The 13248-nt window shown below is 40.5% G+C and overlaps 1 protein-coding gene across 2 annotated transcripts in view; it reads left to right on the forward strand.

Annotated features, from left to right (window-relative positions):
- The first annotated feature begins 607 nt into the window (after positions 1-607).
- The window catches only part of SPARCL1 (SPARC like 1), a 45707-nt gene continuing 33066 nt past the window's right edge, over positions 608-13248 (forward strand). For both annotated transcript variants that reach the window (XM_082611641.1, XM_082611642.1), the window contains exon 1: positions 608-978. The gene's annotated coding sequence lies outside the window, so the exon portion shown is untranslated. The remainder of the gene's footprint in view (positions 979-13248) is intronic.

Below are 13248 nucleotides of genomic sequence, written 5' to 3' on the forward strand. Positions count from 1 at the left end.
TGACGTAATAAATGTGCAATAAATGTAGATGTAGCCATGGAAGAGGTTAGATACATACATAAATAACCAGAAGGCCAAGTCTATTTCATGGCAAAACTCCTTCTTCCAGACCAATCATCATACAGAAGGTTGTGGTAAGGAGCTGTGTAGGGGGAAGAATAGTCTATGAACTGTAACATTCCTGAATCGGCTTATAAATGAGCTACACTATGAAGGAGTAACGCTTCACATATATGTAAGTTCCTGAAGGTCACTTAAAGAAAGGTTGAAGTATCTGCAGTGTCCTGCTGTTACTAAATTCAGGCATATTCGTGAGAATAATTTTTGCAGAAGCAATGTAAAAATGCATCTGCTGCAATTATTCTTACCCCTTCCTTAAACCCCCCCCACACACCGATTTCCTTTAGGAAGAAACCACAGCATGGAGTTTCTTTTCAGTCTTAAAATAAAAATTCCCCCAAAAGGGATCCCGCTTGTAAAGCCTTTGAGAGTTGTTTGAAAAAAGACAAGAAAAACAGAAAAAGGCCTAAGGGAGCCAAGTGCTTATATTCTGGCCAAGTTACGAGCCTCTGAGAACAAGAGCTTGTGGGGAGAACTGTTAACCCATTCTCTCCGGCAGAATGAGCTCTTTCCCTGTAGGTCTGCGCTGCCTGCAAAGCTGAGCCCTCGCCCTTGGAGTGAGAGGCTAGCCCGCTGGAGAACTGCAGGAATCTGCAAGAAAAACGATGACAGTCTGAAATACGTCCCTGTGCCAACCTCCAAATTCGTCTGTCACCTCAGACCCTGAGTAGTTGACAGAGCAGCAGAATTTCAACTCCAATAGACCTGAATGTGTTTCTGGGCAAAGAAGCAGGGCTAACGAGGAAAGAGATTTAAAGAGTATTGGGCATTTGTGAAACTTATTTTCTGACTGTGTGCAAAGACAGGATTCAACGTCAATTTTCTGCCAAGGCTCTGGGTCCAGCCACCTACCTGAAGGTAAATTTTAATAAGTTTACTGTATTTGTTAACCTGATTTGCATGATCTGATAAAGATGTCTAATATTTTTGCCTAATACAAAGCCATTTTTTAACAACAAGAACAAAAAAACCCTTTTGCATGATTTACAGAAAAGCTACTTACTAGGGAATTTTAACACTTGAATTCATGTTTCCTTTTCTTCTCCAAGATTAAATAGTAAGAACTAGTAAATGATGTTTAGAAATGTAGAAATGTTGTTGGCCAGACTAGCATTCAGATCTTGGTTGAAGTCTGAAATCCTGAAATGTGTTTTATAGAAATAGTTTACTAAATGTATTAAATAAATCAAAAGGAAAGTAGTTGTTAAAAAAAAAACTTTCAAATCAAAGTAATTTGGGTGTTTTCCATGTTTAAATTATCTGAAGTTATTCAGTCACCACCACTGTCCCAGTCTGTACCTAACAGCAATGTAGAAATGGAACATTTTGCTTTTCCAAAAGGTAAGAAAATCCCTATAATACTATATTTTCCTTTGATTATTTTTTAGTTATTGTGATTATTTTTTCCTGACTCCCTTTTATAGTTTTCTGACTCAATGTCTCTTGTCCTCTTCTATCATTTTTTAGGATACACACACACACACATAAGTAAAATTTCTAATTCCTAATGATGTCTAATTTAGCAAGGGAAAAAGGAGGGAGGGTAATCAAAAAGCTAAAAAATTATGATAACTCCTATATTGTAAGGTACCTTCATTTCTGGCTGTATCTTCTAAAATAAAACAATAATGCAAGTCATGCTTCCTCTTTCCTCCTGGGTATTAGAGGTCACCCTGCAGGAGAAAACCATGTTTTCAACTGCAGATCAATGCTGTTGATACTATAACCAAGAGGTAGTGCAGAGAGAGTATCTCTTTTGAACTGCCTTTAATCTGCACAGAGGTTAATTATGTCACCTTGGCATTATATCTGAGCTCCCCTCTGGCCCAGGGCCTAAGTACACTGAATAGACATGTCCACTTTGTCCAACTCAGCAGAAATCTTTTTTTTTTCTTGATTCTCCCCTTTCTCATGGATACCAGTTTTTTTCAATTCACAGCTTATTCAGCTAAACGTCAATGGGTACATTAACTATGAATATTAAAAAAAAAAAGGACACCCCTCTCAGGAAACATTTAAGTTTATATTTCTATCCATTTAACAAGATCCAGCAAGGCACAGCAGTCTGTTTCATCTACTTATCATCCAATCAAACAACGCTGCTTTCCACATTTTGGAAAAGAATATGTACACGTTATTAATGAATCTTGCCTTTTTTCTTTCAGGGAATTTTTGTACAGCCATTTAGCAATTTGAGTACTGGGGTTTCCTTCCAGGTCCTTTGGTATTTAATCCCCAATAGGCTCTTAGGCACAGTTTCACTTACCAGCTAAGTAAAAATAATAAATAGTGATGACGGAAATGAAATGAATAGTGATACATCTGGACAACTCCAAAACATTCTTCATTTCATTTCCTCTTGACTGCTTATTATTTTTATTCAGTTGATATGTAACGGTACACAAGCATTGCTATTTTAGCTAAGTTTAGCACAAGGTCCAGAACATGTTGGGAACCTTTTTCCACCAAGAACATAAGCGACTGTTTTTCAGACTTCAGATGCCCTTTTCTCTCACATATCATTCTGGAACACCCTTCAGTGAAGGAGAAGGGGGGCCATACATCCAGGAGAACTTCCCCAGTAGGTCTGGCTGCCCAAGAGATGCCCAGTTAGGCCAGGGTCTGGTTCAAACAGGGCCCACAGAGCATCTTCCCCCAAAGCCTGGGCTTACACAGGTTGTACCACCTGAGGCTAGCCTGATTTTTATCTTGGGCATCAAAAGATGATCAGAAGTTTGGGGGACAGGGTGTGTGGTCTTGACTGATTGTAGGGAGATGGTGTAATAAAGTGACTAAGATCATGGACTCTAGAAACTTACAGATCTGGTTTATATCTGGGCTTTCCCAGGGTCTGTGACTTTGCACAAATGACACTTTGAACCTCCATGCCCTCATTTGCCAAAATGGGGATCATAAAATTAATTACTACCTTAGAGATTTGTTGTGATAAACGAGGAAAACAGCTATGTCTGGTACGTTTGAATCAATCTATAGATCGTAGCTGATATTAAAGCCCTAGTCTACCTATATGTCCCGAATGGAACTCTGTAGAAAAGGAATTTACGCTAAGATTTCCCTCAGGGTTTCTTCCTTGTACTTACACACTTTGCTGTATAATCAAATGTCAGTGCCAGGTCTATGCCTCAGAGTCAGCCCAACAGAGCAGGTAGAGCACGGGTTTCAGCGTCTAACACACCTCAGTTTGAATCCTGACTCTGCCTCTTACAGGCTATGCGAGCTTAGGCAGTCACTTCACACCTCCAGGACTCAGTTTACCCATCTATTAAGCAAATAGTGATAATAATACCCACCATGGGGTCATTGTAGGAATTAAATAAGATGCTTTCTAAATGTCAGGTGTAGCACCTGGCAGCGTACTAGACACACAGTGAGGAAGTGTTGGATTACACACTTGGAATAATTTTTCTACACACAGTGAGGAAGTGTTGGATTACACACTTGGAATAATTTTTCTACACACAGTGAGGAAGTGTTGGATTACACACTTGGAATAATTTTTCTGGCAGTAATAGTGGGGGTCAAGAAGGAAATATTCGTTGAATTGTCTTTTTTTTATCTAAAGAAATGGAAAAATAAATCTGACACTACCGTCTGCCCTTGAGAGGGCCTCAGCGTGAAGTATTTATTACTGAGACCTTACTGCTTCATCCATTAGTAGCTTCTTAATGGCCAAGTCAAACGAAACCAGAGTGAGTTTTCTGTTTCAGATTGCCATTAAGAGGAATGAGACGAAATGCTGCTTTGCATTCAATTCTGTTTTATTGGCCTACCTGGAGGGGGGGAAAAGGCCCCAACATTTCTCCTTTCTTATCTTTTCTAAAGGCAGGAATAGGGGTTTTGACTTGCTCTAGGGGGTATCTTTTTCCTCTCGAACTGAAATTCAAACAAAAGGGTTTGTTTTTTTGTTTTTGTAAACCTCTCTTCTATGATCCTAGAATTGAAACGTCAGCTGCTTTTTCTGGCTACATGTAGCAGGAGCAGCCTGTCGTCATAGCAACGAAAGGGTATAGAGAGGCTCGAGTTTCACAGCCCTCTCCGTGAAATAACTCTTAGTCTGCTTTAAAAATCCTTGAGAAATGAAGTCTCCCATCCTGGCTTGTTTCCTTCCTATTATGCAACCAACTTATGAACGCCAAACATTTCCTTTAAAGAGTCAGTGAATAGGTGTTAAGAAAATGAACAAGAAAACCACGAAATGGTGCCCAGCTTGCTGTGGAGTGCAGGGAAAAGCAACCGGAAAGGCACAGGAGGAGAAAGAGACAGGACCTCACTTTGTAGGACAGGCTGGGCCCTACGATAAAGCCATTTTCCGAGTCCCCACTACCGCCTCCCACCTTCACGCTGTGCTTATCCAGGTGATTATCAATCAAGGGGACCCAGGGGCAGGCTGCCTGGACTGGAATCCTGGCACTTATACTCTCTAGTTTTTTATCTCATCCACTCTTTGCCTCATCTTCTCATATGTAAAAGAGAGATAATAATGGTCATAAAATTGTCATGGGAATTGAATGAGATACTCTACGTAAGGCTCTTATTACAGGATCTGACCAGTGGTAAATGTTGGCCGTGAAGTTCACCAAACCTCAGTGTCCCCTACTTCTTCAACGGGGATAACAGCTAATTCATAAGACTGTTGTAGGATTAACTGAAACAATGGATGGAAGTGCTCAAGAAGTAGTCGTTCTTTTAATACTTTTCTCATTTGGTCTAACGCTGATAAGAACGGCTTTTTTGAACTTGGAATCTCCCAGTGAGGAAACTGCAATGAAAACAGGCCTCAGAATTATCCCTGTATAAACAGGAACCACTGAATTTCTTAAAAGAATAAAAGGGAATAATTAAGGATTTTTACATTTATAAGGAGTAAAAGAGATTCTTCTCATCTTGAGTAACACTAGGGCAAAATGTATCAAAACATCTTATCTTTCATTAAAATACTTTTTATTAAAATTTCTGTTTTAGTTTCTCCAGTGTTTTCCAGGTCATGAAATAAGTAATATTTTTATCTTATGTCTCAAACAACTAATGTACTCAGTTCTATTCTGTGTGAAATGCCAGGGATGCTACAGGAACAAACAGAGAATGGCTGTGCTCTCGTGGCACTTACTACGTAGTTAGGGAGACAGTTGTTAATCGAATTATCACATTAATAAAAACTGCATTCGTGAAAAAGAATATATATGTGTGTGTGAGTGTGTGTGTGTGTGTGTGTATCACTGAGTCATTTTGCTGTACAGCAGAAATTAACACAAGATTGTAAATCAACTAGACTTTGATAAATTGTTTTTTAAAGTACATTTGCCCAAACATAAGGTGACCTCAAATACAAAGCCACCTTCATTTTTCTAATAAAAAAATCCTCAGCCAAAATCTTTGGCCAACCTAAATGCACATACAGATGGATAATATTGGAAGGTATGCTTAGGACACTTACTCTATTGCTACAAATACATTCTTTTAAATCTCATTTCATTTAAAATATTTTGTACTTATAAAAATGATTTTTTTAGTCTCACATTTCACGAAATGATTTTGTTAAAACTCTATGTGTCTTTAACATCACTGTCTGTGTTCACTGCATCCACTCTGTAATTGTCCAGGAGGTAGGAGTGCATCATCAATCCTCTACAAGTTGTTTATAACTCACTTCTCAGAAACCTGCGAGGGCTGCAAATTTGAGCCCCAAGCATAAATTCTCATTCCATGGTGATGATCTCTACATATTAATTACCTACTGTATGTTTTTTTCCAGTGCTCTTTAAAGGGCTTATTGAAAAACCGCTTGAGTCTGTAAAGTGTGGTTTTCTAAAACTGTGTAATTCCAACAGCTGCAAAAATGAAGTCATACCTCAAGAATAATTGCTAAATCTGCTTTAAATATCTTTATCTCCTTTTTCATTGTCCGGGTGACCTTCTTAAGTACAAAAATAAGCATTGCTTGAGATCATTTCAGGCTGTTTGCCTGAAATGGTACTTTGTTGTTCAAAATGAAGTAATTGAGACAATATCCTTTCACGCGAGAGACCGCAGAAGTGCTAGAATATAAGGCACATCCCTTTTTCTATAGCATGATTTTGGGGGGTGAAAAAGTTCACATTATATTGAGCGTGTATTGTATAATTATATGCTGAAATAAGTGTTAAGAAGGAAAAGCACCTTTCTTCTAAGAAAGCACGTCAGGATCCTGACCTCCACTCAAGGTCAGGGATGGCTTTCCTTGATCGGAAGGCTAAATAGAGGTTAGCTCCGTGGGAGGTGTGTGTGCTGGGCAGTGGTAGCTGGAGCAAGTGGATGCTGACAAGAGAAGTCTGAGCGTGCAAAGACCCTGTGGCAGGAGGGACCGTAGACTGTTTGAGGAACAGAGAAGGCCAGATCCTCTGAGAGGAAGGGTCAGAGCAGTGGGAGACGTGAAGCCCTAAAAGTATTTGTCCTCTGCTTGATTCATGTTTAATTTTGAACTCTGGTTAGACTCAAAGTTCCGATGGGCATGAACCATATCTATCCCTAGCCTAGACTCACACAGTGGTAGGTTCACTTAGGCAGGATGACAGGCAGTTGCAGGTCAGAGCCCCAGAAAAGTCTGCATCTTTGAGTCTGAGTGTATCATATACACTGACAGGACTGGGACATTTTGATATCAAATGGTGACTCAGCAGAGAACTCAAAATAGAAAGCCATCTTTCTTAAATCTTCAGATGAATTTGACGCCAAGCTATAGAGCTCTCCCAAGAGATTCAGTCATACTTTAAAAGCCCTAAAGCGTCAGTGTTAACTCTGGATCAGGTAACAACATGTATACGTTAGCCAAAATATGACTAAGGTGTTTGCTGTCTGATAATTAAGCCTTTGGCCACCATGTAAAGTCAGGGTGAAGGAGAATGTTCTGTCTGAGTCTGATTATGAAGCAAAATGATAATAATCATTTTGTTTACTACATTTCCCTGAAGGGAAATTTTTCCATAGTTATCATAATTACTAAAAATAGTAGCCTACAGTCTTCCCTTGATATAAACAAACTCAACAAAAGATACCTGGCCTTATTTGGAAGTGTAGATGTACATACTCCAGGAAATAAGACGCCAGTCGTAAGAAGAAAAGTAAAGTAACAGGGAAAACAGTCAGGGCAAACCTCTCCTTTCTCTGCACATATGTATGCCATTCTCAGTTCTTTTGACCTTAGACAAGGTAAGAAAAACAGATCAAGTAGTCATTGTCTGCCTTGAAAACCAAAAATGCTGAAGGAAGTTTCCTTGGTCTCCAAGAGAAGGAGGAGGACGTATATACGTTTGGCTGAGGCTGCCAACGAAGGAGCCAACAACCGGGGGTGGGAGAGCAAGGGGGAGGGGTTAGGGAAAATACTGGCTGCCTGAGGAGCTCCAGGCAACATGAGGGAGATTCAGTTAAAAAAACTTGAAACGATAATTACCAGAACTAAAATTTCCAAGGAGTCATTGACATAGTCAATACAAGAGATGGAAAAGAGTAGACTCCAAGCCTGTTCCTGCCTTTAAAAGTATGGATGGGGCTTCCCTGGTGGCGCAGTGGTTGAGAGTCCGCCTGCCGATTCAGGGGACACGGGTTCGTGCCCCGGTCCAGGAAGATCCCACATGCCGCGGAGCGGCTGGGCCCGTGAGCCATTGCTGCTGAGCCTGCGCGTCCAGAGCCTGTGCTCCGCAACGGGAGAGGCCACAACAGTGAGAGGCCCACGTACTGAAAAAAAAAAAAGTATGGATGGCCATGTTTCCACTCTGGTTCAGTGGTCAGACAGCTTGTTAATGCTGAGGAGAAAAAGAAAGAGCAAGGAGATAAGAAGAGAAAAGGGATATAGCGAGACAAGGAGTGCCCAGTGGAGATAGATGGTTAGATTAAGTAGATTTACGTGGCAAGGCAACGAGCAGAACTTCAGAAATAAAATTCGCCATTTTAAATGTGAATTTAAATTAACATTCTTTTTAAAAACTGTAACAACTGAAAAGAAATCAAATACAGACACCTACTCTGACATAACCTCATTCCAATTTAAACTTCTAGAAAATATCATGAAAACTGGAATGGAACCAATACAACTAAGGACTCAGAATGAACCACAGTACCCAAGATATATTCTGGTTGTTTGTGTAAGTTCATTCTTAAATCTAGATGGAGAATGATGTTCTAGAATGTTCCAAAGTTTAGGTGCCCTCCGCTTCTCTAGGAGATAGAAGTTTCAGGGCGCCAAGAGACAGAGAGACCAAGAGTCAGAGGGTTTCATTCGGAGGGATGTCCTATGTTTCCTACCAAATGCCAAGAAATCTTTAGCTATCACTTGCATTGCTTTCCACCCTCGACCTGAAGGACCACGCACTCAGCCTTGGAGGCCAGAGTTGACATTGTTCCATCAGAGGTCGGGGCAGGATGACACACCCATGGCCCATTCTGCCCGAGGCTGTCAGACCAATCTCTGCAGGCTTGGCTGGCTACCTTTCCAGCTAGAGGAAAGAATATTCAGGCCCTTTCCTCTGTTTTTTCCGGGGACAGAACTGGTAGACCTGCTGAGAAATCTAATTACAACCTCCTTTCATGGTGAAATCCAGTTACAGCCTCTCCCATGGGGAAAGCCAATCCTTTTGATACAAAAGGAAACTAAACAAAGGGGTTTCAGACACGGGGGATGTGTCTGTGTTCTGTCTTCTCTCTTAGGCAACTATGCAGAAAGGTTGCAGTGACCTTGACTGGCCTTACTTAGGAACCATGGTCATACTATTACTACCCCCATTCCCATAAGAAGGAAAAATATGTTCATATCTGATGCCAGGAGTTTCTGGAGATTTCCTCCAGGATCCATGAGCTGAGCAAAGCAAAATCCTCCACATACACATTTTTGATTCAGCAAGATGACTTCTCTTTTTGAATTTGGAATGTCATGTCAAACAAGAAAAAAAAGTAGTGAGTTATTTAAGCCAGTATCCTCCTATAATCTTTTTCTGACGTCTTTCACGCCCTGTGCCACCCATTCCCTTAAGGATAAGGAGAAACTGCAGTGCTGCTTAAAGAAGGGTCACCTCAAATTCCTAAAACTTAATTGAGATAAATGGAGATAGTTCTCAAAGTAGTCATTTATGGAAATACATATTTTACAAATACCTGGCAAAACTCTATAATTGTTGAAACAATAAAACTACCAACCACATTCTAATCGAATCTCCATCACTACAACATAATCACTGTAGTCCACTGAATATGTATAAGACCTGGATTTGCAGCTTATGCCCCCAAATGGGCAAAATTTTTAGAAGGAGCATCCAATCAACTCATAAGTTTTTAACTGAATATGAATGGAATATGAACAGGTAAATGCTTTTGTTTTGTTTTAGTAGGATAAAGTTTACCATAGTTTCAATAATACTGATATGCCCATAGAGTTAATAAAAAGTAAATAAACAAGGATAAGAATCCACCATTCATAATTACCCTCAAAGTGCACCAAAAGCAATGCATTTTTACCATACTTGATTCAACTTGAGTTACCTAATCATCTATATAATATGATAGAGACCCAGTGGGAAGGTGGCCTGAAATCTACAAAAGTCAGAAGAATTGATCTTGATTATGGGTCAAAGAAAACTTGTAGCTGGTTTCAAGACACCATGATTGGTCAGATCTTCATGCTGTCTTAGCACAATGGAATCATTTTTAACTCTCAAGCCATTTGTTCAGTGGATTTCTCAACCTTTTATTGGGGACCAAGCAACTTTGAGCTAACTCTAAATCTACACAGCATTCTGTTGGAATTCAGAAGAAACAAAATACAAATGCTGAACCCCAAGGGTCTTCCTTCCTTCTCCTTTTCTTCCCTGCTCCCCAATTCCAGCACATGTAACAGCTGGCTTTGAGGACCTCACACGGGGTATAGATGAAGCTCTTTCTAGGAAAACTTCTCAGTAATTTCCTAAAATATAGGTAGAGGAAACTACTGGAAGCTTTTGTCTTAAACTGGGAGCTTAAAGATTTTGGCATAGACCTTGGCATTCCCAGTGACCCTGCATTCAGTAGCTTCTTAGATAGGCAAGGGGGAGGGAGGGGTGGGAAGTACCAGCATCAGCTCACCGATAAAAACAACTGATTGATGTCTTCTGGCGATAGGAAAGCAATTTAAAGTGATTGATTTCAAAAGCAAATAAATGTTTTCTTATAATTTGAAAAATACTCCGGGTAGGGATGTTGGAGGTTACTATAGCCTGAGATCTGGATATGACTAACTTCTTTTCTTTTCCAAAAGATGGCACACAAAAATCCAGCCCATGCTTACTCTACATTTGGTTCTTTGTTGTTTTATTTTTCTTAAATCCTGTGTTTAGATGGTGGCCACAGTAAGGTCTGAGGTTGTGGTCATGGCTGGAGGTGGCTGACTCACCTTATGCTTCCCAGCATCTTGTTAACAGGGTTAATATCTGTAGAGATCCATAGCCCAGTCAGTTACTGAATGTGCTATGTACATTTTAGTGCCATGAAACCCAAAATAGTCATTATCCAAAAAGAATTAACAATAGACTCCCTTGTGCAGCATTATTCATGCAAAATACAGTTTTGTTTTAATGTGGCTAATTAGACTACTCTCTCCCTCTCTCTCTCTCTCTCTCCCTCTCTTTTTTTTGGCTGCACCATGCAGCATGCGGGGATCTTAGCTCCCTGACCAGGGAAGGAACCTGTGCCCCTGGCAGTGGAAGCGTGGAGTCTTAACCACTGGACCGCCAGGGAAGTCCTAATTAGACTACCCTTGATTAGGCAAATTTCTACACATTCTGGGACTAACAAGCCAAAACCAGTATATTTAGGACAATGTTTAAAATGTTCAGTCAGGCTAAGCTAATGAATTGGGTTTCCTTTGGTGTGGGAAAGGACTATAATGGAAGGGAAAAGAACAGAGAGACTGATTTACTTTCCAAGTCTCCAGAGTAATCCTGGTGTCATAACATTCGAGCAATTACATGAAAAGAGAAATAGGAGGGTAAAGTGAAAATGCCAAGTTCCAACACAAAGCACTCCCAGAGCTAGATGCCCATATTTCTTTTTTTTTTTTTAACATCTTTATTGGAGTATAATTGCTTTACAATGGTGTGTTAGTTTCTAAAACTCTTCGATTCTAGAACACCTTCAAATCCTGGGTGAAATCAAGTTTATTGAGTGCTAATCACGTGTTACTACCTTGTAACTTTTGATTCTCTCCAAAGGTGAGGACTGCTATGCTCCATTTAAAAAGAAATATGTGCACCTGCTAAGGCAATGTAAGGGAGGAAAAACTTTTTCCTCTACCCTCTTGTATTCAGTAATTGGGGCCTGCAAATTAAACTGACAAAATACAGATTAATAGGAGAAAAACGTTTCTTTACATGCATAGAGAGGCCAACAAAAGTAGCTGGCTCCTTAAACTGTTAAAGGCTTACTGACCTAATTTGGTAGGAGAAAGGGAAGGGAGAGAAACAGCTTCTGTGGCAAGAACAAAAAGATTTTTGAGGAAAGACAAATGGGTTTTTAGAACAAACTGGAAATACGAGAGTTTATGATATTTGTCATAAAGGTATAAGTGGTTTTTCTGTCTTTTTCAAGGTGATAAAACTGCCCTGGAGAGGAAATTATGGTAGATTTACCCTTGTTCTCTCTACTGGGAATAGAGCCACCCTGAAGAGGGAATTTATGGTAGTTCTCATTTCTCAGAAGTTTCTGCTTTTAGTCAGACAAGGGATGCTCTGAGAAGGCTTCGCTGTTGAATCTCAAACGTCTTCATCTTAAAATAATCTTTATACAGACCCATAGCAACTATAGAAAGACTTGAAACAGGGCAGCACTGGGGAGCAGGACACAGCTTTGCTGGCAGGGGGTCTGAATTATATTCAAACCCATGAATCCTAAATTTGGATCAAGTGTTGTGGGTCAAGGTCTAGCAAGGAAATGACAGATCCGGGCAGGAAAACGGAATTTGGGGATTTGAGGAGAGTGGAATTAAGGGATGATTGACCAAAGAATGGGCAGGGCATAGAGAAGTCACAAGGTGTTGTAGGAATAGACTAGTAAAAGCTAAGCTTGTATGAGCCAGGGAAAGGAGAACTTTTTGAGCCCAGACAGAAAATGCTGTGTGGACAGGGACACTAAGAGGGGCTGCGACCTTCCGGAGAGGGACACAGTCACAGAGAGGACGCTGAGAAAATACACACCCTGGTTTTACTCTCCTCCTTCCCTCAAATCTCTCCTGCCAGGGCACCCCATTGGCTGAACCCAACAGAAACCATCGTGCAAGAGAACCTGATGCTACAGTTCACACAGGCCCTGAGACAGCTCAGGGCGGAGAAGGCAGGAGAGTGGGTGTGGAGTGGATTTTGGGGGGCAAGTGGAAGATATCTGGATATTCAGAGAAAAATAATCTCTTCCCAATGTGGGAAAGGCAGAATGTACAGCTGTAGACAAGCCGTGTCTTCTCCTTGCTTGAATAAATCTTCCAGGGCTTCCCCTCTGAGGGCATAAATAAGCCTAGGTTTTCACCCTATTTTCAAAGAACTCCTCAAACCTCAGCCACAAAATCCGCTGGGGTTTATTGTATCTGCTTCTTTCACAGAAGGCAGGTAATGAGTAACATTGTACCACTGGGCGAGCAGTCTTTCCCCTATTCAGTGTGTTGGCTCTCAATAAGGCACACGAGAAGCATGATGAATCCTGAAGGCACTTCTGCTTGAAGTGAATGCTTTCATTAGCGGTTCGCACAAAAACTACTCATCAAAGCCCACCGCTGTTCCCCAGCGGGTCCCAACGCCATGAGAATGAGGCTACTTGGAACTGTTCTTAGGTATGATTTGTTGTTTTTCTTAATCCCGGAAGAGAATTACCCCAGTAAGTAATTCTTGGTACTTTCACAGAGCTGAAACACTTGAAATTCTTCTCCCAACCAGCTGAAATTAACGACCGACTTACTATATTAACTAAAGAAGAGAGACAATTTCCATTGAATCCAAAGACGTTTTATATGCTGGTAGAGTTTAACTAATAAGGGAAATTCAAATAAGAGTAGTCAGAGGAGAAAGTTAAGAACGTGGCATTCAGAGAAAAGAAATTTTAAGAAGGTTGAGAATAAACTCA

The sequence above is a fragment of the Mesoplodon mirus genome (genome assembly GCF_964341445.2).
Source record: "Mesoplodon mirus genome assembly, chromosome: 2".
Classification (NCBI taxonomy): Eukaryota; Metazoa; Chordata; class Mammalia; order Artiodactyla; family Ziphiidae; genus Mesoplodon; species Mesoplodon mirus.